Source organism: Heterodontus francisci, chromosome 39 (genome assembly GCF_036365525.1).
Source record: "Heterodontus francisci isolate sHetFra1 chromosome 39, sHetFra1.hap1, whole genome shotgun sequence".
NCBI classification, from domain to species: Eukaryota; Metazoa; Chordata; class Chondrichthyes; order Heterodontiformes; family Heterodontidae; genus Heterodontus; species Heterodontus francisci.
In genome coordinates this window covers 20,390,158-20,414,063 of record NC_090409.1, presented here as the reverse complement: position 1 = coordinate 20,414,063, position 23,906 = coordinate 20,390,158, and the positions used below count along the sequence as shown (strand labels likewise).

Below are 23,906 nucleotides of genomic sequence, written 5' to 3'. Positions count from 1 at the left end.
ATAGGGAGAATCAGAGCGGGAGATTTAAACAGTGTGACAGAGTCAGCAGCTGCAGAGTTTATAGGGAGATTCAGAGCGGGAGATTTAAACAGTGTGACAGAGCCAGCAGCAGCAGAGTTTATAGGGAGAATCAGAGCGGGAGATTTAAACAGTGTGACAGAGCCAGCAGCAGCAGAGTTTATGGGGAGAATCAGAGCGGGAAATTTAAACAGTGTGACAGAGCCAGCAGCAGCAGAGGCAATCGGGAGAATCAGAGCGGGAGATTTAAACAGTGTGACAGAGCCAGCAGCAGCAGAGGCAATAGGGAGAATCAGAGCGGGAGATTTAAACAGTGTGACAGAGCCAGCAGCAGCAGAGTTTATAGGGAGAATCAGAGCGGGAGATTTAAACAGTGTGACAGACTCAGCAGCAGCAGAGTTTATAGGGAGAATCAGAGCAGGAGGTTTAAACAGTGTGACAGAGCCAGCAGCAGCAGAGTTTATAGGGAGAATCAGAGCAGCAGATTTAAACAGTGTGACAGAGTCAGCAGCAGCAGTGTTTATGGGGAGAATCAGAGCAGGAGATTTAAACAGTGTGACAGAGCCAGCAGCAGCAGAGTTTATTGGGACATTCAGAGTAGGAGATTGAAACAGTGTGACAGAGTCAGCAGCAGCAGAGTTTATAGGGAGAATCAGAGCAGGAGATTTAAACAGTGTGACAGAGTCAGCAGCAGCAGAGTTCATAGGGAGAATCAGAGCAGGAGATTTAAACAGTGTGACTGAGCCAGCAGCAGCAGAATTTATAGAGAGAATCAGAGCAGGAGATTTAAACAGTGTGACAGAGCCAACAGCAGCAGAGTCTATAGGGAGAATCAGAGCGGGAGATTTAAACAGTGTGACAGAATCAGCAGCAGCAGAGTTTATAGAGAGAATCAGAGCAGGAGATTTAAACAGTGTGACAGAGCCAGCAGCAGCAGAGGTTATCGGGAGAATCAGAGCGGGAGATTTAAACAGTGTCACAGAGCCAGCAGCAGCAGAGTTTATCGGGAGAATCAGAGCGGGAGATTAAACAGTGTGACAGAGCCAGCAGCAACAGAGTTTATAGGGAGAATCAGAGCGGGAGATTTAAACAGTGTGACAGACTCAGCAGCAGCAGAGTTTATAGGGAGAATCAGAGCAGGAGGTTTAAACAGTGTGACAGAGCCAGCAGCAGCAGAGTTTATAGGGAGAATCAGAGCAGCAGATTTAAACAGTGTGACAGAGTCAGCAGCAGCAGTGTTTATGGGGAGAATCAGAGCAGGAGATTTAAACAGTGTGACAGAGCCAGCAGCAGCAGAGTTTATTGGGACATTCAGAGTAGGAGATTTAAACAGTGTGACAGAGTCAGCAGCAGCAGAGTTTATAGGGAGAATCAGAGCAGGAGATTTAAACAGTGTGACAGAGTCAGCAGCAGCAGAGTTCATAGGGAGAATCAGAGCAGGAGATTTAAACAGTGTGACTGAGCCAGCAGCAGCAGAATTTATAGAGAGAATCAGAGCAGGAGATTTAAACAGTGTGACAGAGCCAACAGCAGCAGAGTCTATAGGGAGAATCAGAGCGGGAGATTTAAACAGTGTGACAGAATCAGCAGCAGCAGAGTTTATAGAGAGAATCAGAGCAGGAGATTTAAACAGTGTGACAGAGCCAGCAGCAGCAGAGGTTATCGGGAGAATCAGAGCGGGAGATTTAAACAGTGTCACAGAGCCAGCAGCAGCAGAGTTTATCGGGAGAATCAGAGCGGGAGATTAAACAGTGTGACAGAGCCAGCAGCAGCAGAGTTTATAGGGAGAATCAGAGCGGGAGATTTAAACAGTGTGACAGAGCCAGCAGCAGCAGAGTTTATAGGGAGAATCAGAGCAGGAGATTTAAACAGTGTGACAGAGCCAGCAGCAGCAGAGTTTATGGTGAGAATCAGAGCGGGAGATTTAAACAGTGTGACAGAGCCAGCAGCAGCAGAGTTTATAGGGAGAACACAGCGGGAGATTTAAACAGTGTGACAGAGCCAGCAGCAGAGTTTATCGGGAGAATCAGAGCGGGAGATTGAAACAGTGTCACAGAGCCAGCAGCCGCAGAGTAATAAAGGAGAATCAGAGCGGGAGATTTAAACAGTGTGACAGAGCCAGCAGCAGCAGAGATAATAGGGATAATCAGAGCGGGAGATTTAAACAGTGTGACAGAGCCAGCAGCAGCAGAGTTTTAGGGAGAATCAGAGCGGGAGATTTAAACAGTGTGACAGACTCAGCAGCAGCAGAGTTTATAGGGAGAATCAGAGCAGGAGATTTAAACAGTGTGACAGAGCCAGCAACAGCAGAGTTTATAAGGAGAATCAGAGCGGGAGATTTAAACAGTGTGACAGAGCCAGCAGCAGCAGAGTTTATCGGCAGAATCAGAGCGGGAGATTTAAACAGTGTGACAGATCCAGCAGCAGCAGAGTTTATCGGCAGAATCAGAGCGGGAGATTTAAACAGTGTGACAGAGCCAGCAGCAGCAGAGTTTATAGGGAGAATCAGAGCGGGACATTTAAACAGTGTGACAGAGCCAGCAGCAGCAGAGGCAATAGGGAGAATCAGAGCGGGAGATTTAAACAGTGTGACAGAGCCAGCAGCAGCAGAGGCAATAGGGAGCATCAGAGCAGCAGATTTAAACAGTGTGACAGAGCCAGCAGCAGCAGAGTTTATAGGGAGAATCAGAGCGGGAGATTTAAACAGCGTGACAGAGTCAGCAGCAGCAGAGTTTATAGGGAGATTCAGAGCGGGAGATTTAAACAGTGTGACAGAGCCAGCAGCAGCAGAGTTTATCGGGAGAATCAGAGCGGGAGATTTAAACAGTGTGACAGAGCCAGCAGCAGCAGAGTTTATGGGGAGAATCAGAGCGGGAAATTTAAACAGTGTGACAGAGCCAGCAGCAGCAGAGGCAATCGGGAGAATCAGAGCGGGAGATTTAAACAGTGTGACAGAGCCAGCAGCAGCAGAGGCAAGAGGGAGAATCAGAGCGGGAGATTTAAACAGTGTGACAGAGCCAGCAGCAGCAGAGGCAATAGGGAGAATCAGAGCGGGAGATTTAAACACTGTGACAGAGCCAGCAGCAGCAGAGTTTATAGGGAGAATCAGAGCAGGAGATTTAAAGAGTGTGACAGAGCCAGCAGCAGCAGAGTTTATGGAGAGAATCAGAGCGGGAGATTTAAACAGTGTGACAGAGCCAGCAGCAGCAGAGTTTATAGGGAGAATCAGAGCGGGAGAATTAAACAGTGTGACAGAGCCAGCAGCAGAGTTTATCGGGAGAATCAGAGCGGGAGATTGAAACAGTGTCACAGAGCCAGCAGCCGCAGAGATGAAAAGGAGAATCAGAGCGGGAGATTTAAACAGTGTGACAGAGCCAGCAGCAGCAGAGATAATAGGGATAATCAGAGCGGGAGATTTAAACAGTGTGACAGAGCCAGCAGCAGCAGAGTTTTAGGGAGAATCAGAGCGGGAGATTTAAACAGTGTGACAGACTCAGCAGCAGCAGAGTTTATAGGGAGAATCAGAGCAGGAGATTTAAACAGTGTGACAGAGCCAGCAACAGCAGAGTTTATAAGGAGAATCAGAGCGGGAGATTTAAACAGTGTGACAGAGCCAGCAGCAGCAGAGTTTATCGGCAGAATCAGAGCGGGACATTTAAACAGTGTGACAGATCCAGCAGCAGCAGAGTTTATCGGCAGAATCAGAGCGGGAGATTTAAACAGTGTGACAGAGCCAGCAGCAGCAGAGTTTATAGGGAGAATCAGAGCGGGACATTTAAACAGTGTGACAGAGCCAGCAGCAGCAGAGTTGAAAGGGAGAAACAGAGCGGGAGATCTAAACAGTGTGACAGAGCCAGCAGCAGCAGACTTTATCGGCAGAATCAGAGCGGGAGATTTAAACAGTGTGACAGAGCCAGCAGCAGCAGAGTTTAAAGGGAGAATCAGAGCAGGAGATTTAAACAGTGTGACAGAGCCAGCAGCAGCAGAGTTTATGGGGAGAATCAGAGCGCGAAATTTAAACAGTGTGACAGAGCCAGCAGCAGCAGAGGCAATCGGGAGAATCAGAGCGGGAGATTTAAACAGTGTGACAGAGCCAGCAGCAGCAGAGGCAATAGGGAGAATCAGAGCGGGAGATTTAAACAGTGTGACAGAGCCAGCAGCAGCAGAGTTTATAGGGAGAATCAGAGCGGGAGATTTAAACAGTGTGACAGAGTCAGCAGCAGCAGAGTTTATAGGGAGAATCAGAGCAGGAGATTTAAACAGTGTGACAGAGTCAGCAGCAGCAGAGTTTATAGGGAGAATCAGAGCGGGAGATTTAAACAGTGTGACAGAGCCAGCAGCAGCAGAGTTTATAGGGAGAATCAGAGCGGGAGATTTAAACAGTGTGACAGAGCCAGCAGCAGCAGAGTTTATAGGGAGAATCAGAGCGGGAGATTTAAACAGTGTGACAGAGCCAGCAGCAGCAGAGTTTATGGGGAGAATCAGAGCGGGAAATTTAAACAGTGTGACAGAGCCAGCAGCAGCAGAGTTTATAGGGAGAATCAGAGCGGGAGATTTAAACAGTGTGACAGAGCCAGCAGCAGCAGAGTTGAAAGGGAGAAACAGAGCGGGAGATCTAAACAGTGTGACAGAGCCAGCAGCAGCAGAGTTTATCGGCAGAATCAGAGCGGGAGATTTAAACAGTGTGACAGAGCCAGCAGCAGCAGAGTTTAAAGGGAGAATCAGAGCAGGAGATTTAAACAGTGTGACAGAGCCAGCAGCAGCAGAGTTTATAGGGACAATCAGAGCGGGAGATTTAAACAGTGTGACAGACTCAGCAGCAGCAGAGTTTATAGGGAGAATCAGAGCAGGAGGTTTAAACAGTGTGACAGTGCCAGCAGCAGCAGAGTTTATAGGGAGAATCAGAGCAGCAGATTTAAACAGTGTGACAGAGTCAGCAGCAGCAGTGTTTATGGGGAGAATCAGAGCAGGAGATTTTAACAGTGTGACAGAGCCAGCAGCAGCAGAGTTTATTGGGACATTCAGAGTAGGAGATTTAAACAGTGTGACAGAGTCAGCAGCAGCAGACTTTATAGGGAGAATCAGAGCAGGAGATTTAAACAGTGTGACAGAGTCAGCAGCAGCAGAGTTCATAGGGAGAATCAGAGCAGGAGATTTAAACAGTGTGACTGAGCCAGCAGCAGCAGAATTTATAGAGAGAATCAGAGCAGGAGATTTAAACAGTGTGACAGAGCCAACAGCAGCAGAGTCTATAGGGAGAATCAGAGCGGGAGATTTAAACAGTGTGACAGAATCAGCAGCAGCAGAGTTTATAGAGAGAATCAGAGCAGGAGATTTAAACAGTGTGACAGAGCCAGCAGCAGCAGAGGTTATCGGGAGAATCAGAGCGGGAGATTTAAACAGTGTCACAGAGCCAGCAGCAGCAGAGTTTATCGGGAGAATCAGAGCGGGAGATTAAACAGTGTGACAGAGCCAGCAGCAGCAGAGTTTATAGGGAGAATCAGAGCGGGAGATTTAAACAGTGTGACAGAGCCAGCAGCAGCAGAGTTTATAGGGAGAATCAGAGCAGGAGATTTAAACAGTGTGACAGAGCCAGCAGCAGCAGAGTTTATGGAGAGAATCAGAGCGGGAGATTTAAACAGTGTGACAGAGCCAGCAGCAGCAGAGTTTATAGGGAGAATCAGAGCGGGAGATTTAAACAGTGTGACAGAGCCAGCAGCAGAGTTTATCGGGAGAATCAGAGCGGGAGATTGAAACAGTGTCACAGAGCCAGCAGCCGCAGAGTTGAAAAGGAGAATCAGAGCGGGAGATTTAAACAGTGTGACAGAGCCAGCAGCAGCAGAGATAATAGGGATAATCAGAGCGGGAGATTTAAACAGTGTGACAGAGCCAGCAGCAGCAGAGTTTTAGGGAGAATCAGAGCGGGAGATTTAAACAGTGTGACAGACTCAGCAGCAGCAGAGTTTATCGGCAGAATCAGAGCGGGAGATTTAAACAGTGTGACAGATCCAGCAGCAGCAGAGTTTATCGGCAGAATCAGAGCGGGAGATTTAAACAGTGTGACAGAGCCAGCAGCAGCAGAGTTTATAGGGAGAATCAGAGCGGGACATTTAAACAGTGTGACAGAGTCAGCAGCAGCAGAGTTTATAGGGAGAATCAGAGCAGGAGATTTAAACAGTGTGACAGAGTCAGCAGCAGCAGAGTTTATAGGGAGAATCAGAGCAGCAGATTTAAACAGTGTGACAGAGCCAGCAGCAGCAGAGTTTATAGGGAGAATCAGAGCGGGAGATTTAAACAGTGTGACAGAGTCAGCAGCTGCAGAGTTTATAGGGAGATTCAGAGCGGGAGATTTAAACAGTGTGACAGAGCCAGCAGCAGCAGAGTTTATAGGGAGAATCAGAGCGGGAGATTTAAACAGTGTGACAGAGCCAGCAGCAGCAGAGTTTATGGGGAGAATCAGAGCGGGAAATTTAAACAGTGTGACAGAGCCAGCAGCAGCAGAGGCAATCGGGAGAATCAGAGCGGGAGATTTAAACAGTGTGACAGAGCCAGCAGCAGCAGAGGCAATAGGGAGAATCAGAGCGGGAGATTTAAACAGTGTGACAGAGCCAGCAGCAGCAGAGTTGAAAGGGAGAAACAGAGCGGGAGATCTAAACAGTGTGACAGAGCCAGCAGCAGCAGAGTTTATCGGCAGAATCAGAGCGGGAGATTTAAACAGTGTGACAGAGCCAGCAGCAGCAGAGTTTAAAGGGAGAATCAGAGCAGGAGATTTAAACAGTGTGACAGAGCCAGCAGCAGCAGAGTTTATAGGGAGAATCAGAGCGGGAGATTTAAACAGTGTGACAGACTCAGCAGCAGCAGAGTTTATAGGGAGAATCAGAGCAGGAGGTTTAAACAGTGTGACAGAGCCAGCAGCAGCAGAGTTTATAGGGAGAATCAGAGCAGCAGATTTAAACAGTGTGACAGAGTCAGCAGCAGCAGTGTTTATGGGGAGAATCAGAGCAGGAGATTTAAACAGTGTGACAGAGCCAGCAGCAGCAGAGTTTATTGGGACATTCAGAGTAGGAGATTTAAACAGTGTGACAGAGTCAGCAGCAGCAGAGTTTATAGGGAGAATCAGAGCAGGAGATTTAAACAGTGTGACAGAGTCAGCAGCAGCAGAGTTTATAGGGAGAATCAGAGCGGGAGATTTAAACAGTGTGACAGACTCAGCAGCAGCAGTGTTTATGGGGAGAATCAGAGCAGGAGATTTAAACAGTGTGACAGAGCCAGCAGCAGCAGAGTTTATTGGGACATTCAGAGTAGGAGATTTAAACAGTGTGACAGAGTCAGCAGCAGCAGAGTTTATAGGGAGAATCAGAGCAGGAGATTTAAACAGTGTGACAGACTCAGCAGCAGCAGAGTTCATAGGGAGAATCAGAGCAGGAGATTTAAACAGTGTGACTGATCCAGCAGCAGCAGAATTTATAGAGAGAATCAGAGCAGGAGATTTAAACAGTGTGACAGAGCCAACAGCAGCAGAGTCTATAGGGAGAATCAGAGCGGGAGATTTAAACAGTGTGACAGAATCAGCAGCAGCAGAGTTTATAGAGAGAATCAGAGCAGGAGATTTAAACAGTGTGACAGAGCCAGCAGCAGCAGAGGTTATCGGGAGAATCAGAGCGGGAGATTTAAACAGTGTCACAGAGCCAGCAGCAGCAGAGTTTATCGGGAGAATCAGAGCGGGAGATTAAACAGTGTGACAGAGCCAGCAGCAGCAGAGTTTATAGGGAGAATCAGAGCGGGAGATTTAAACAGTGTGACAGAGCCAGCAGCAGCAGAGTTTATAGGGAGAATCAGAGAAGGAGATTTAAACAGTGTGACAGAGCCAGCAGCAGCAGAGTTTATGGAGAGAATCAGAGCGGGAGATTTAAACAGTGTGACAGAGCCAGCAGCAGCAGAGTTTATAGGGAGAACACAGCGGGAGATTTAAACAGTGTGACAGAGCCAGCAGCAGAGTTTATCGGGAGAATCAGAGCGGGAGATTGAAACAGTGTCACAGAGCCAGCAGCCGCAGAGTTGAAAAGGAGAATCAGAGCGGGAGATTTAAACAGTGTGACAGAGCCAGCAGCAGCAGAGATAATAGGGATAATCAGAGCGGGAGATTTAAACAGTGTGACAGAGCCAGCAGCAGCAGAGTTTTAGGGAGAATCAGAGCGGGAGATTTAAACAGTGTGACAGACTCAGCAGCAGCAGAGTTTATAGGGAGAATCAGAGCAGGAGATTTAAACAGTGTGACAGAGCCAGCAACAGCAGAGTTTATAAGGAGAATCAGAGCGGGAGATTTAAACAGTGTGACAGAGCCAGCAGCAGCAGAGTTTATCGGCAGAATCAGAGCGGGAGATTTAAACAGTGTGACAGATCCAGCAGCAGCAGAGTTTATCGGCAGAATCAGAGCGGGAGATTTAAACAGTGTGACAGAGCCAGCAGCAGCAGAGTTTATAGGGAGAATCAGAGCGGGACATTTAAACAGTGTGACAGAGCCAGCAGCAGCAGAGGCAATAGGGAGAATCAGAGCAGGAGATTTAAACAGTGTGACAGAGCCAGCAGCAGCAGAGGCAATAGGGAGAATCAGAGCAGCAGATTTAAACAGTGTGACAGAGCCAGCAGCAGCAGAGTTTATAGGGAGAATCAGAGCGGGAGATTTAAACAGCGTGACAGAGTCAGCAGCAGCAGAGTTTATAGGGAGATTCAGAGCGGGAGATTTAAACAGTGTGACAGAGCCAGCAGCAGCAGAGTTTATCGGGAGAATCAGAGCGGGAGATTTAAACAGTGTGACAGAGCCAGCAGCAGCAGAGTTTATGGGGAGAATCAGAGCAGGAAATTTAAACAGTGTGACAGAGCCAGCAGCAGCAGAGGCAATCGGGAGAATCAGAGCGGGAGATTTAAACAGTGTGACAGAGCCAGCAGCAGCAGAGGCAATAGGGAGAATCAGAGCGGGAGATTTAAACAGTGTGACAGAGCCAGCAGCAGCAGAGGCAATAGGGAGAATCAGAGCGGGAGATTTAAACACTGTGACAGAGCCAGCAGCAGCAGAGTTTATAGGGAGAATCAGAGCAGGAGATTTAAACAGTGTGACAGAATCAGCAGCAGCAGAGTTTATAGAGAGAATCAGAGCAGGAGATTTAAACAGTGTGACAGAGCCAGCAGCAGCAGAGGTTATCGGGAGAATCAGAGCGGGAGATTTAAACAGTGTCACAGAGCCAGCAGCAGAAGAGTTTATCGGGAGAATCAGAGCGGGAGATTAAACAGTGTGACAGAGCCAGCAGCAGCAGAGTTTATAGGGAGAATCAGAGCGGGAGATTTAAACAGTGTGACAGAGCCAGCAGCAGCAGAGTTTATAGGGAGAATCAGAGCAGGAGATTTAAAGAGTGTGACAGAGCCAGCAGCAGCAGAGTTTATGGAGAGAATCAGAGCGGGAGATTTAAACAGTGTGACAGAGCCAGCAGCAGCAGAGTTTATCGGGAGAATCAGAGCGGGAGATTGAAACAGTGTCACAGAGCCAGCAGCCGCAGAGTTGAAAAGGAGAATCAGAGCGGGAGATTTAAACAGTGTGACAGAGCCAGCAGCAGCAGAGATAATAGGGATAATCAGAGCGGGAGATTTAAACAGTGTGACAGAGCCAGCAGCAGCAGAGTTTTAGGGAGAATCAGAGCGGGAGATTTAAACAGTGTGACAGACTCAGCAGCAGCAGAGTTTATAGGGAGAATCAGAGCAGGAGATTTAAACAGTGTGACAGAGCCAGCAACAGCAGAGTTTATAAGGAGAATCAGAGCGGGAGATTTAAACAGTGTGACAGAGCCAGCAGCAGCAGAGTTTATCGGCAGAATCAGAGCGGGACATTTAAACAGTGTAACAGATCCAGCAGCAGCAGAGTTTATCGGCAGAATCAGAGCGGGAGATTTAAACAGTGTGACAGAGCCAGCAGCAGCAGAGTTTATAGGGAGAATCAGAGCGGGACATTTAAACAGTGTGACAGAGCCAGCAGCAGCAGAGGCAATAGGGAGAATCAGAGCGGGAGATTTAAACAGTGTGACAGAGCCAGCAGCAGCAGAGTTTATAGGGAGAATCAGAGCAGCAGATTTAAACAGTGTGACAGAGCCAGCAGCAGCAGAGTTTATAGGGAGAATCAGAGCGGGAGATTTAAACAGTGTGACAGAGTCAGCAGCAGCAGAGTTTATAGGGAGATTCAGAGCGGGAGATTTAAACAGTGTGACAGAGCCAGCAGCAGCAGAGTTTATCGGGAGAATCAGAGCGGGAGATTTAAACAGTGTGACAGAGCCAGCAGCAGCAGAGTTTATGGGGAGAATCAGAGCGGGAAATTTAAACAGTGTGACAGAGCCAGCAGCAGCAGAGGCAATCGGGAGAATCAGAGCGGGAGATTTAAACAGTATGACAGAGCCAGCAGCAGCAGAGGCAATAGGGAGAATCAGAGCGGGAGATTTAAACAGTGTGACAGAGCCAGCAGCAGCAGAGTTTATAGGGAGAATCAGAGCGGGAGATTTAAACAGTGTGACAGAGTCAGCAGCAGCAGAGTTTATAGGGAGAATCAGAGCAGGAGATTTAAACAGTGTGACAGAGTCAGCAGCAGCAGAGTTTATAGGGAGAATCAGAGCGGGAGATTTAAACAGTGTGACAGAGCCAGCAGCAGCAGAGTTTATAGGGAGAATCAGAGCGGGAGATTTAAACAGTGTGACAGAGCCAGCAGCAGCAGAGTTTATAGGGAGAATCAGAGCGGGAGATTTAAACAGTGTGACAGAGCCAGCAGCAGCAGAGTTTATGGGGAGAATCAGAGCGGGAAATTTAAACAGTGTGACAGAGCCAGCAGCAGCAGAGTTTATAGGGAGAATCAGAGCGGGAGATTTAAACAGTGTGACAGAGCCAGCAGCAGCAGAGTTGAAAGGGAGAAACAGAGCGGGAGATCTAAACAGTGTGACAGAGCCAGCAGCAGCAGACTTTATCGGCAGAATCAGAGCGGGAGATTTAAACAGTGTGACAGAGCCAGCAGCAGCAGAGTTTAAAGGGAGAATCAGAGCAGGAGATTTAAACAGTGTGACAGAGCCAGCAGCAGCAGAGTTTATGGGGAGAATCAGAGCGGGAAATTTAAACAGTGTGACAGAGCCAGCAGCAGCAGAGGCAATCGGGAGAATCAGAGCGGGAGATTTAAACAGTGTGACAGAGCCAGCAGCAGCAGAGGCAATAGGGAGAATCAGAGCGGGAGATTTAAACAGTGTGACAGAGCCAGCAGCAGCAGAGTTTATAGGGAGAATCAGAGCGGGAGATTTAAACAGTGTGACAGAGTCAGCAGCAGCAGAATTTATAGGGAGAATCAGAGCAGGAGATTTAAACAGTGTGACAGAGTCAGCAGCAGCAGAGTTTATAGGGAGAATCAGAGCGGGAGATTTAAACAGTGTGACAGAGCCAGCAGCAGCAGAGTTTATAGGGAGAATCAGAGCGGGAGATTTAAACAGTGTGACAGAGCCAGCAGCAGCAGAGTTTATAGGGAGAATCAGAGCGGGAGATTTAAACAGTGTGACAGAGCCAGCAGCAGCAGAGTTTATGGGGAGAATCAGAGCGGGAAATTTAAACAGTGTGACAGAGCCAGCAGCAGCAGAGTTTATAGGGAGAATCAGAGCGGGAGATTTAAACAGTGTGACAGAGCCAGCAGCAGCAGAGTTGAAAGGGAGAAACAGAGCGGGAGATCTAAACAGTGTGACAGAGCCAGCAGCAGCAGAGTTTATCGGCAGAATCAGAGCGGGAGATTTAAACAGTGTGACAGAGCCAGCAGCAGCAGAGTTTAAAGGGAGAATCAGAGCAGGAGATTTAAACAGTGTGACAGAGCCAGCAGCAGCAGAGTTTATAGGGACAATCAGAGCGGGAGATTTAAACAGTGTGACAGACTCAGCAGCAGCAGAGTTTATAGGGAGAATCAGAGCAGGAGGTTTAAACAGTGTGACAGTGCCAGCAGCAGCAGAGTTTATAGGGAGAATCAGAGCAGCAGATTTAAACAGTGTGACAGAGTCAGCAGCAGCAGTGTTTATGGGGAGAATCAGAGCAGGAGATTTTAACAGTGTGACAGAGCCAGCAGCAGCAGAGTTTATTGGGACATTCAGAGTAGGAGATTTAAACAGTGTGACAGAGTCAGCAGCAGCAGACTTTATAGGGAGAATCAGAGCAGGAGATTTAAACAGTGTGACAGAGTCAGCAGCAGCAGAGTTCATAGGGAGAATCAGAGCAGGAGATTTAAACAGTGTGACTGAGCCAGCAGCAGCAGAATTTATAGAGAGAATCAGAGCAGGAGATTTAAACAGTGTGACAGAGCCAACAGCAGCAGAGTCTATAGGGAGAATCAGAGCGGGAGATTTAAACAGTGTGACAGAATCAGCAGCAGCAGAGTTTATAGAGAGAATCAGAGCAGGAGATTTAAACAGTGTGACAGAGCCAGCAGCAGCAGAGGTTATCGGGAGAATCAGAGCGGGAGATTTAAACAGTGTCACAGAGCCAGCAGCAGCAGAGTTTATCGGGAGAATCAGAGCGGGAGATTAAACAGTGTGACAGAGCCAGCAGCAGCAGAGTTTATAGGGAGAATCAGAGCGGGAGATTTAAACAGTGTGACAGAGCCAGCAGCAGCAGAGTTTATAGGGAGAATCAGAGCAGGAGATTTAAACAGTGTGACAGAGCCAGCAGCAGCAGAGTTTATGGAGAGAATCAGAGCGGGAGATTTAAACAGTGTGACAGAGCCAGCAGCAGCAGAGTTTATAGGGAGAATCAGAGCGGGAGATTTAAACAGTGTGACAGAGCCAGCAGCAGAGTTTATCGGGAGAATCAGAGCGGGAGATTGAAACAGTGTCACAGAGCCAGCAGCCGCAGAGTTGAAAAGGAGAATCAGAGCGGGAGATTTAAACAGTGTGACAGAGCCAGCAGCAGCAGAGATAATAGGGAGAATCAGAGCGGGAGATTTAAACAGTGTGACAGACTCAGCAGCAGCAGAGTTTATAGGGAGAATCAGAGCAGGAGATTTAAACAGTGTGACAGAGCCAGCAACAGCAGAGTTTATAAGGAGAATCAGAGCGGGAGATTTAAACAGTGTGACAGAGCCAGCAGCAGCAGAGTTTATCGGCAGAATCAGAGCGGGAGATTTAAACAGTGTGACAGATCCAGCAGCAGCAGAGTTTATCGGCAGAATCAGAGCGGGAGATTTAAACAGTGTGACAGAGCCAGCAGCAGCAGAGTTTATGGGGAGAATCAGAGCGGGAAATTTAAACAGTGTGACAGAGCCAGCAGCAGCAGAGTTTATAGGGAGAATCAGAGCGGGAGATTTAAACAGTGTGACAGAGCCAGCAGCAGCAGAGTTGAAAGGGAGAAACAGAGCGGGAGATCTAAACAGTGTGACAGAGCCAGCAGCAGCAGAGTTTATCGGCAGAATCAGAGCGGGAGATTTAAACAGTGTGACAGAGCCAGCAGCAGCAGAGTTTAAAGGGAGAATCAGAGCAGGAGATTTAAACAGTGTGACAGAGCCAGCAGCAGCAGAGTTTATAGGGACAATCAGAGCGGGAGATTTAAACAGTGTGACAGACTCAGCAGCAGCAGAGTTTATAGAGAGAATCAGAGCAGGAGATTTAAACAGTGTGACAGAGCCAGCAGCAGCAGAGGTTATCGGGAGAATCAGAGCGGGAGATTTAAACAGTGTCACAGAGCCAGCAGCAGCAGAGTTTATCGGGAGAATCAGAGCGGGAGATTAAACAGTGTGACAGAGCCAGCAGCAGCAGAGTTTATAGGGAGAATCAGAGCGGGAGATTTAAACAGTGTGACAGAGCCAGCAGCAGCAGAGTTTATAGGGAGAATCAGAGAAGGAGATTTAAACAGTGTGACAGAGCCAGCAGCAGCAGAGTTTATGGAGAGAATCAGAGCGGGAGATTTAAACAGTGTGACAGAGCCAGCAGCAGCAGAGTTTATAGGGAGAACACAGCGGGAGATTTAAACAGTGTGACAGAGCCAGCAGCAGAGTTTATCGGGAGAATCAGAGCGGGAGATTGAAACAGTGTCACAGAGCCAGCAGCCGCAGAGTTGAAAAGGAGAATCAGAGCGGGAGATTTAAACAGTGTGACAGAGCCAGCAGCAGCAGAGATAATAGGGATAATCAGAGCGGGAGATTTAAACAGTGTGACAGAGCCAGCAGCAGCAGAGTTTTAGGGAGAATCAGAGCGGGAGATTTAAACAGTGTGACAGACTCAGCAGCAGCAGAGTTTATAGGGAGAATCAGAGCAGGAGATTTAAACAGTGTGACAGAGCCAGCAACAGCAGAGTTTATAAGGAGAATCAGAGCGGGAGATTTAAACAGTGTGACAGAGCCAGCAGCAGCAGAGTTTATCGGCAGAATCAGAGCGGGAGATTTAAACAGTGTGACAGATCCAGCAGCAGCAGAGTTTATCGGCAGAATCAGAGCGGGAGATTTAAACAGTGTGACAGAGCCAGCAGCAGCAGAGTTTATAGGGAGAATCAGAGCGGGACATTTAAACAGTGTGACAGAGCCAGCAGCAGCAGAGGCAATAGGGAGAATCAGAGCGGGAGATTTAAACAGTGTGACAGAGCCAGCAGCAGCAGAGGCAATAGGGAGAATCAGAGCAGCAGATTTAAACAGTGTGACAGAGCCAGCAGCAGCAGAGTTTATAGGGAGAATCAGAGCGGGAGATTTAAACAGCGTGACAGAGTCAGCAGCAGCAGAGTTTATAGGGAGATTCAGAGCGGGAGATTTAAACAGTGTGACAGAGCCAGCAGCAGCAGAGTTTATCGGGAGAATCAGAGCGGGAGATTTAAACAGTGTGACAGAGCCAGCAGCAGCAGAGTTTATGGGGAGAATCAGAGCAGGAAATTTAAACAGTGTGACAGAGCCAGCAGCAGCAGAGGCAATCGGGAGAATCAGAGCGGGAGATTTAAACAGTGTGACAGAGCCAGCAGCAGCAGAGGCAATAGGGAGAATCAGAGCGGGAGATTTAAACAGTGTGACAGAGCCAGCAGCAGCAGAGGCAATAGGGAGAATCAGAGCGGGAGATTTAAACACTGTGACAGAGCCAGCAGCAGCAGAGTTTATAGGGAGAATCAGAGCAGGAGATTTAAACAGTGTGACAGAATCAGCAGCAGCAGAGTTTATAGAGAGAATCAGAGCAGGAGATTTAAACAGTGTGACAGAGCCAGCAGCAGCAGAGGTTATCGGGAGAATCAGAGCGGGAGATTTAAACAGTGTCACAGAGCCAGCAGCAGCAGAGTTTATCGGGAGAATCAGAGCGGGAGATTAAACAGTGTGACAGAGCCAGCAGCAGCAGAGTTTATAGGGAGAATCAGAGCGGGAGATTTAAACAGTGTGACAGAGCCAGCAGCAGCAGAGTTTATAGGGAGAATCAGAGCAGGAGATTTAAAGAGTGTGACAGAGCCAGCAGCAGCAGAGTTTATGGAGAGAATCAGAGCGGGAGATTTAAACAGTGTGACAGAGCCAGCAGCAGCAGAGTTTATCGGGAGAATCAGAGCGGGAGATTGAAACAGTGTCACAGAGCCAGCAGCCGCAGAGTTGAAAAGGAGAATCAGAGCGGGAGATTTAAACAGTGTGACAGAGCCAGCAGCAGCAGAGATAATAGGGATAATCAGAGCGGGAGATTTAAACAGTGTGACAGAGCCAGCAGCAGCAGAGTTTTAGGGAGAATCAGAGCGGGAGATTTAAACAGTGTGACAGACTCAGCAGCAGCAGAGTTTATAGGGAGAATCAGAGCAGGAGATTTAAACAGTGTGACAGAGCCAGCAACAGCAGAGTTTATAAGGAGAATCAGAGCGGGAGATTTAAACAGTGTGACAGAGCCAGCAGCAGCAGAGTTTATCGGCAGAATCAGAGCGGGACATTTAAACAGTGTAACAGATCCAGCAGCAGCAGAGTTTATCGGCAGAATCAGAGCGGGAGATTTAAACAGTGTGACAGAGCCAGCAGCAGCAGAGTTTATAGGGAGAATCAGAGCGGGACATTTAAACAGTGTGACAGAGCCAGCAGCAGCAGAGGCAATAGGGAGAATCAGAGCGGGAGATTTAAACAGTGTGACAGAGCCAGCAGCAGCAGAGTTTATAGGGAGAATCAGAGCAGCAGATTTAAACAGTGTGACAGAGCCAGCAGCAGCAGAGTTTATAGGGAGAATCAGAGCGGGAGATTTAAACAGTGTGACAGAGTCAGCAGCAGCAGAGTTTATAGGGAGATTCAGAGCGGGAGATTTAAACAGTGTGACAGAGCCAGCAGCAGCAGAGTTTATCGGGAGAATCAGAGCGGGAGATTTAAACAGTGTGACAGAGCCAGCAGCAGCAGAGTTTATGGGGAGAATCAGAGCGGGAAATTTAAACAGTGTGACAGAGCCAGCAGCAGCAGAGGCAATCGGGAGAATCAGAGCGGGAGATTTAAACAGTATGACAGAGCCAGCAGCAGCAGAGGCAATAGGGAGAATCAGAGCGGGAGATTTAAACAGTGTGACAGAGCCAGCAGCAGCAGAGTTTATAGGGAGAATCAGAGCGGGAGATTTAAACAGTGTGACAGAGTCAGCAGCAGCAGAGTTTATAGGGAGAATCAGAGCAGGAGATTTAAACAGTGTGACAGAGTCAGCAGCAGCAGAGTTTATAGGGAGAATCAGAGCGGGAGATTTAAACAGTGTGACAGAGCCAGCAGCAGCAGAGTTTATAGGGAGAATCAGAGCGGGAGATTTAAACAGTGTGACAGAGCCAGCAGCAGCAGAGTTTATAGGGAGAATCAGAGCGGGAGATTTAAACAGTGTGACAGAGCCAGCAGCAGCAGAGTTTATGGGGAGAATCAGAGCGGGAAATTTAAACAGTGTGACAGAGCCAGCAGCAGCAGAGTTTATAGGGAGAATCAGAGCGGGAGATTTAAACAGTGTGACAGAGCCAGCAGCAGCAGAGTTGAAAGGGAGAAACAGAGCGGGAGATCTAAACAGTGTGACAGAGCCAGCAGCAGCAGACTTTATCGGCAGAATCAGAGCGGGAGATTTAAACAGTGTGACAGAGCCAGCAGCAGCAGAGTTTAAAGGGAGAATCAGAGCAGGAGATTTAAACAGTGTGACAGAGCCAGCAGCAGCAGAGTTTATGGGGAGAATCAGAGCGGGAAATTTAAACAGTGTGACAGAGCCAGCAGCAGCAGAGGCAATCGGGAGAATCAGAGCGGGAGATTTAAACAGTGTGACAGAGCCAGCAGCAGCAGAGGCAATAGGGAGAATCAGAGCGGGAGATTTAAACAGTGTGACAGAGCCAGCAGCAGCAGAGTTTATAGGGAGAATCAGAGCGGGAGATTTAAACAGTGTGACAGAGTCAGCAGCAGCAGAGTTTATAGGGAGAATCAGAGCAGGAGATTTAAACAGTGTGACAGAGTCAGCAGCAGCAGAGTTTATAGGGAGAATCAGAGCGGGAGATTTAAACAGTGTGACAGAGCCAGCAGCAGCAGAGTTTATAGGGAGAATCAGAGCGGGAGATTTAAACAGTGTGACAGAGCCAGCAGCAGCAGAGTTTATAGGGAGAATCAGAGCGGGAGATTTAAACAGTGTGACAGAGCCAGCAGCAGCAGAGTTTATGGGGAGAATCAGAGCGGGAAATTTAAACAGTGTGACAGAGCCAGCAGCAGCAGAGTTTATAGGGAGAATCAGAGCGGGAGATTTAAACAGTGTGACAGAGCCAGCAGCAGCAGAGTTGAAAGGGAGAAACAGAGCGGGAGATCTAAACAGTGTGACAGAGCCAGCAGCAGCAGAGTTTATCGGCAGAATCAGAGCGGGAGATTTAAACAGTGTGACAGAGCCAGCAGCAGCAGAGTTTAAAGGGAGAATCAGAGCAGGAGATTTAAACAGTGTGACAGAGCCAGCAGCAGCAGAGTTTATAGGGACAATCAGAGCGGGAGATTTAAACAGTGTGACAGACTCAGCAGCAGCAGAGTTTATAGGGAGAATCAGAGCAGGAGGTTTAAACAGTGTGACAGTGCCAGCAGCAGCAGAGTTTATAGGGAGAATCAGAGCAGCAGATTTAAACAGTGTGACAGAGTCAGCAGCAGCAGTGTTTATGGGGAGAATCAGAGCAGGAGATTTTAACAGTGTGACAGAGCCAGCAGCAGCAGAGTTTATTGGGACATTCAGAGTAGGAGATTTAAACAGTGTGACAGAGTCAGCAGCAGCAGACTTTATAGGGAGAATCAGAGCAGGAGATTTAAACAGTGTGACAGAGTCAGCAGCAGCAGAGTTCATAGGGAGAATCAGAGCAGGAGATTTAAACAGTGTGACTGAGCCAGCAGCAGCAGAATTTATAGAGAGAATCAGAGCAGGAGATTTAAACAGTGTGACAGAGCCAACAGCAGCAGAGTCTATAGGGAGAATCAGAGCGGGAGATTTAAACAGTGTGACAGAATCAGCAGCAGCAGAGTTTATAGAGAGAATCAGAGCAGGAGATTTAAACAGTGTGACAGAGCCAGCAGCAGCAGAGGTTATCGGGAGAATCAGAGCGGGAGATTTAAACAGTGTCACAGAGCCAGCAGCAGCAGAGTTTATCGGGAGAATCAGAGCGGGAGATTAAACAGTGTGACAGAGCCAGCAGCAGCAGAGTTTATAGGGAGAATCAGAGCGGGAGATTTAAACAGTGTGACAGAGCCAGCAGCAGCAGAGTTTATAGGGAGAATCAGAGCAGGAGATTTAAACAGTGTGACAGAGCCAGCAGCAGCAGAGTTTATGGAGAGAATCAGAGCGGGAGATTTAAACAGTGTGACAGAGCCAGCAGCAGCAGAGTTTATAGGGAGAATCAGAGCGGGAGATTTAAACAGTGTGACAGAGCCAGCAGCAGAGTTTATCGGGAGAATCAGAGCGGGAGATTGAAACAGTGTCACAGAGCCAGCAGCCGCAGAGTTGAAAAGGAGAATCAGAGCGGGAGATTTAAACAGTGTGACAGAGCCAGCAGCAGCAGAGATAATAGGGAGAATCAGAGCGGGAGATTTAAACAGTGTGACAGACTCAGCAGCAGCAGAGTTTATAGGGAGAATCAGAGCAGGAGATTTAAACAGTGTGACAGAGCCAGCAACAGCAGAGTTTATAAGGAGAATCAGAGCGGGAGATTTAAACAGTGTGACAGAGCCAGCAGCAGCAGAGTTTATCGGCAGAATCAGAGCGGGAGATTTAAACAGTGTGACAGATCCAGCAGCAGCAGAGTTTATCGGCAGAATCAGAGCGGGAGATTTAAACAGTGTGACAGAGCCAGCAGCAGCAGAGTTTATGGGGAGAATCAGAGCGGGAAATTTAAACAGTGTGACAGAGCCAGCAGCAGCAGAGTTTATAGGGAGAATCAGAGCGGGAGATTTAAACAGTGTGACAGAGCCAGCAGCAGCAGAGTTGAAAGGGAGAAACAGAGCGGGAGATCTAAACAGTGTGACAGAGCCAGCAGCAGCAGAGTTTATCGGCAGAATCAGAGCGGGAGATTTAAACAGTGTGACAGAGCCAGCAGCAGCAGAGTTTAAAGGGAGAATCAGAGCAGGAGATTTAAACAGTGTGACAGAGCCAGCAGCAGCAGAGTTTATAGGGACAATCAGAGCGGGAGATTTAAACAGTGTGACAGACTCAGCAGCAGCAGAGTTTATTGGGACATTCAGAGTAGGAGATTTAAACAGTGTGACAGAGTCAGCAGCAGCAGACTTTATAGGGAGAATCAGAGCAGGAGATTTAAACAGTGTGACAGAGTCAGCAGCAGCAGAGTTCATAGGGAGAATCAGAGCAGGAGATTTAAACAGTGTGACAGAGCCAGCAGCAGCAGAATTTATAGAGAGAATCAGAGCAGGAGATTTAAACAGTGTGACAGAGCCAACAGCAGCAGAGTCTATAGGGAGAATCAGAGCGGGAGATTTAAACAGTGTGACAGAATCAGCAGCAGCAGAGTTTATAGAGAGAATCAGAGCAGGAGATTTAAACAGTGTGACAGAGCCAGCAGCAGCAGAGGTTATCGGGAGAATCAGAGCGGGAGATTTAAACAGTGTCACAGAGCCAGCAGCAGCAGAGTTTATCGGGAGAATCAGAGCGGGAGATTAAACAGTGTGACAGAGCCAGCAGCAGCAGAGTTTATAGGGAGAATCAGAGCGGGAGATTTAAACAGTGTGACAGAGCCAGCAGCATCAGAGTTTATAGGGAGAATCAGAGCAGGAGATTTAAACAGTGTGACAGAGCCAGCAGCAGCAGAGCTTATGGAGAGAATCAGAGCGGGAGATTTAAACAGTGTGACACAGCCAGCAGCAGCAGAGTTTATAGGGAGAATCAGAGCGGGAGATTTAAACAGTGTGACAGAGCCAGCAGCAGAGTTTATCGGGAGAATCAGAGCGGGAGATTGAAACAGTGTCACAGAGCCAGCAGCCGCAGAGTTGAAAAGGAGAATCAGAGCGGGAGATTTAAACAGTGTGACAGAGCCAGCAGCAGCAGAGATAATAGGGAGAATCAGAGCGGGAGATTTAAACAGTGTGACAGACTCAGCAGCAGCAGAGTTTATAGGGAGAATCAGAGCAGGAGATTTAAACAGTGTGACAGAGCCAGCAACAGCAGAGTTTATAAGGAGAATCAGAGCGGGAGATTTAAACAGTGTGACAGAGCCAGCAGCAGCAGAGTTTATCGGCAGAATCAGAGCGGGAGATTTAAACAGTGTGACAGATCCAGCAGCAGCAGAGTTTATCGGCAGAATCAGAGCGGGAGATTTAAACAGTGTGACAGAGCCAGCAGCAGCAGAGTTTATAGGGAGAATCAGAGCGGGACATTTAAACAGTGTGACAGAGCCAGCAGCAGCAGAGGCAATAGGGAGAATCAGAGCGGGAGATTTAAACAGTGTGACAGAGCCAGCAGCAGCAGAGGCAATAGGGAGAATCAGAGCAGCAGATTTAAACAGTGTGACAGAGCCAGCAGCAGCAGAGTTTATAGGGAGAATCAGAGCGGGAGATTTAAACAGCGTGACAGAGTCAGCAGCAGCAGAGTTTATAGGGAGATTCAGAGCGGGAGATTTAAACAGTGTGACAGAGCCAGCAGCAGCAGAGTTTATCGGGAGAATCAGAGCGGGAGATTTAAACAGTGTGACAGAGCCAGCAGCAGCAGAGTTTATGGGGAGAATCAGAGCAGGAAATTTAAACAGTGTGACAGAGCCAGCAGCAGCAGAGGCAATCGGGAGAATCAGAGCGGGAGATTTAAACAGTGTGACAGAGCCAGCAGCAGCAGAGGCAATAGGGAGAATCAGAGCGGGAGATTTAAACAGTGTGACAGAGCCAGCAGCAGCAGAGGCAATAGGGAGAATCAGAGCGGGAGATTTAAACACTGTGACAGAGCCAGCAGCAGCAGAGTTTATAGGGAGAATCAGAGCAGGAGATTTAAACAGTGTGACAGAATCAGCAGCAGCAGAGTTTATAGAGAGAATCAGAGCAGGAGATTTAAACAGTGTGACAGAGCCAGCAGCAGCAGAGGTTATCGGGAGAATCAGAGCGGGAGATTTAAACAGTGTCACAGAGCCAGCAGCAGCAGAGTTTATCGGGAGAATCAGAGCGGGAGATTAAACAGTGTGACAGAGCCAGCAGCAGCAGAGTTTATAGGGAGAATCAGAGCGGGAGATTTAAACAGTGTGACAGAGCCAGCAGCAGCAGAGTTTATAGGGAGAATCAGAGCAGGAGATTTAAAGAGTGTGACAGAGCCAGCAGCAGCAGAGTTTATGGAGAGAATCAGAGCGGGAGATTTAAACAGTGTGACAGAGCCAGCAGCAGCAGAGTTTATCGGGAGAATCAGAGCGGGAGATTGAAACAGTGTCACAGAGCCAGCAGCCGCAGAGTTGAAAAGGAGAATCAGAGCGGGAGATTTAAACAGTGTGACAGAGCCAGCAGCAGCAGAGATAATAGGGATAATCAGAGCGGGAGATTTAAACAGTGTGACAGAGCCAGCAGCAGCAGAGTTTTAGGGAGAATCAGAGCGGGAGATTTAAACAGTGTGACAGACTCAGCAGCAGCAGAGTTTATAGGGAGAATCAGAGCAGGAGATTTAAACAGTGTGACAGAGCCAGCAACAGCAGAGTTTATAAGGAGAATCAGAGCGGGAGATTTAAACAGTGTGACAGAGCCAGCAGCAGCAGAGTTTATCGGCAGAATCAGAGCGGGACATTTAAACAGTGTAACAGATCCAGCAGCAGCAGAGTTTATCGGCAGAATCAGAGCGGGAGATTTAAACAGTGTGACAGAGCCAGCAGCAGCAGAGTTTATAGGGAGAATCAGAGCGGGACATTTAAACAGTGTGACAGAGCCAGCAGCAGCAGAGGCAATAGGGAGAATCAGAGCGGGAGATTTAAACAGTGTGACAGAGCCAGCAGCAGCAGAGTTTATAGGGAGAATCAGAGCAGCAGATTTAAACAGTGTGACAGAGCCAGCAGCAGCAGAGTTTATAGGGAGAATCAGAGCGGGAGATTTAAACAGTGTGACAGAGTCAGCAGCAGCAGAGTTTATAGGGAGATTCAGAGCGGGAGATTTAAACAGTGTGACAGAGCCAGCAGCAGCAGAGTTTATCGGGAGAATCAGAGCGGGAGATTTAAACAGTGTGACAGAGCCAGCAGCAGCAGAGTTTATGGGGAGAATCAGAGCGGGAAATTTAAACAGTGTGACAGAGCCAGCAGCAGCAGAGGCAATCGGGAGAATCAGAGCGGGAGATTTAAACAGTATGACAGAGCCAGCAGCAGCAGAGGCAATAGGGAGAATCAGAGCGGGAGATTTAAACAGTGTGACAGAGCCAGCAGCAGCAGAGTTTATAGGGAGAATCAGAGCGGGAGATTTAAACAGTGTGACAGAGTCAGCAGCAGCAGAGTTTATAGGGAGAATCAGAGCAGGAGATTTAAACAGTGTGACAGAGTCAGCAGCAGCAGAGTTTATAGGGAGAATCAGAGCGGGAGATTTAAACAGTGTGACAGAGCCAGCAGCAGCAGAGTTTATAGGGAGAATCAGAGCGGGAGATTTAAACAGTGTGACAGAGCCAGCAGCAGCAGAGTTTATAGGGAGAATCAGAGCGGGAGATTTAAACAGTGTGACAGAGCCAGCAGCAGCAGAGTTTATGGGGAGAATCAGAGCGGGAAATTTAAACAGTGTGACAGAGCCAGCAGCAGCAGAGTTTATAGGGAGAATCAGAGCGGGAGATTTAAACAGTGTGACAGAGCCAGCAGCAGCAGAGTTGAAAGGGAGAAACAGAGCGGGAGATCTAAACAGTGTGACAGAGCCAGCAGCAGCAGACTTTATCGGCAGAATCAGAGCGGGAGATTTAAACAGTGTGACAGAGCCAGCAGCAGCAGAGTTTAAAGGGAGAATCAGAGCAGGAGATTTAAACAGTGTGACAGAGCCAGCAGCAGCAGAGTTTATGGGGAGAATCAGAGCGGGAAATTTAAACAGTGTGACAGAGCCAGCAGCAGCAGAGGCAATCGGGAGAATCAGAGCGGGAGATTTAAACAGTGTGACAGAGCCAGCAGCAGCAGAGGCAATAGGGAGAATCAGAGCGGGAGATTTAAACAGTGTGACAGAGCCAGCAGCAGCAGAGTTTATAGGGAGAATCAGAGCGGGAGATTTAAACAGTGTGACAGAGTCAGCAGCAGCAGAGTTTATAGGGAGAATCAGAGCAGGAGATTTAAACAGTGTGACAGAGTCAGCAGCAGCAGAGTTTATAGGGAGAATCAGAGCGGGAGATTTAAACAGTGTGACAGAGCCAGCAGCAGCAGAGTTTATAGGGAGAATCAGAGCGGGAGATTTAAACAGTGTGACAGAGCCAGCAGCAGCAGAGTTTATAGGGAGAATC

At 48.2% G+C, this 23,906-nt stretch overlaps 1 protein-coding gene across 1 annotated transcript in view; it reads right to left on the bottom strand.

Annotated features, from left to right (window-relative positions):
• The window catches only part of LOC137352699 (tectonic-3-like), a 252,268-nt gene that overhangs the window by 182,110 nt on the left and 46,252 nt on the right, over window positions 1-23,906 (bottom strand). The gene's annotated exons all lie outside the window — the stretch shown is intronic.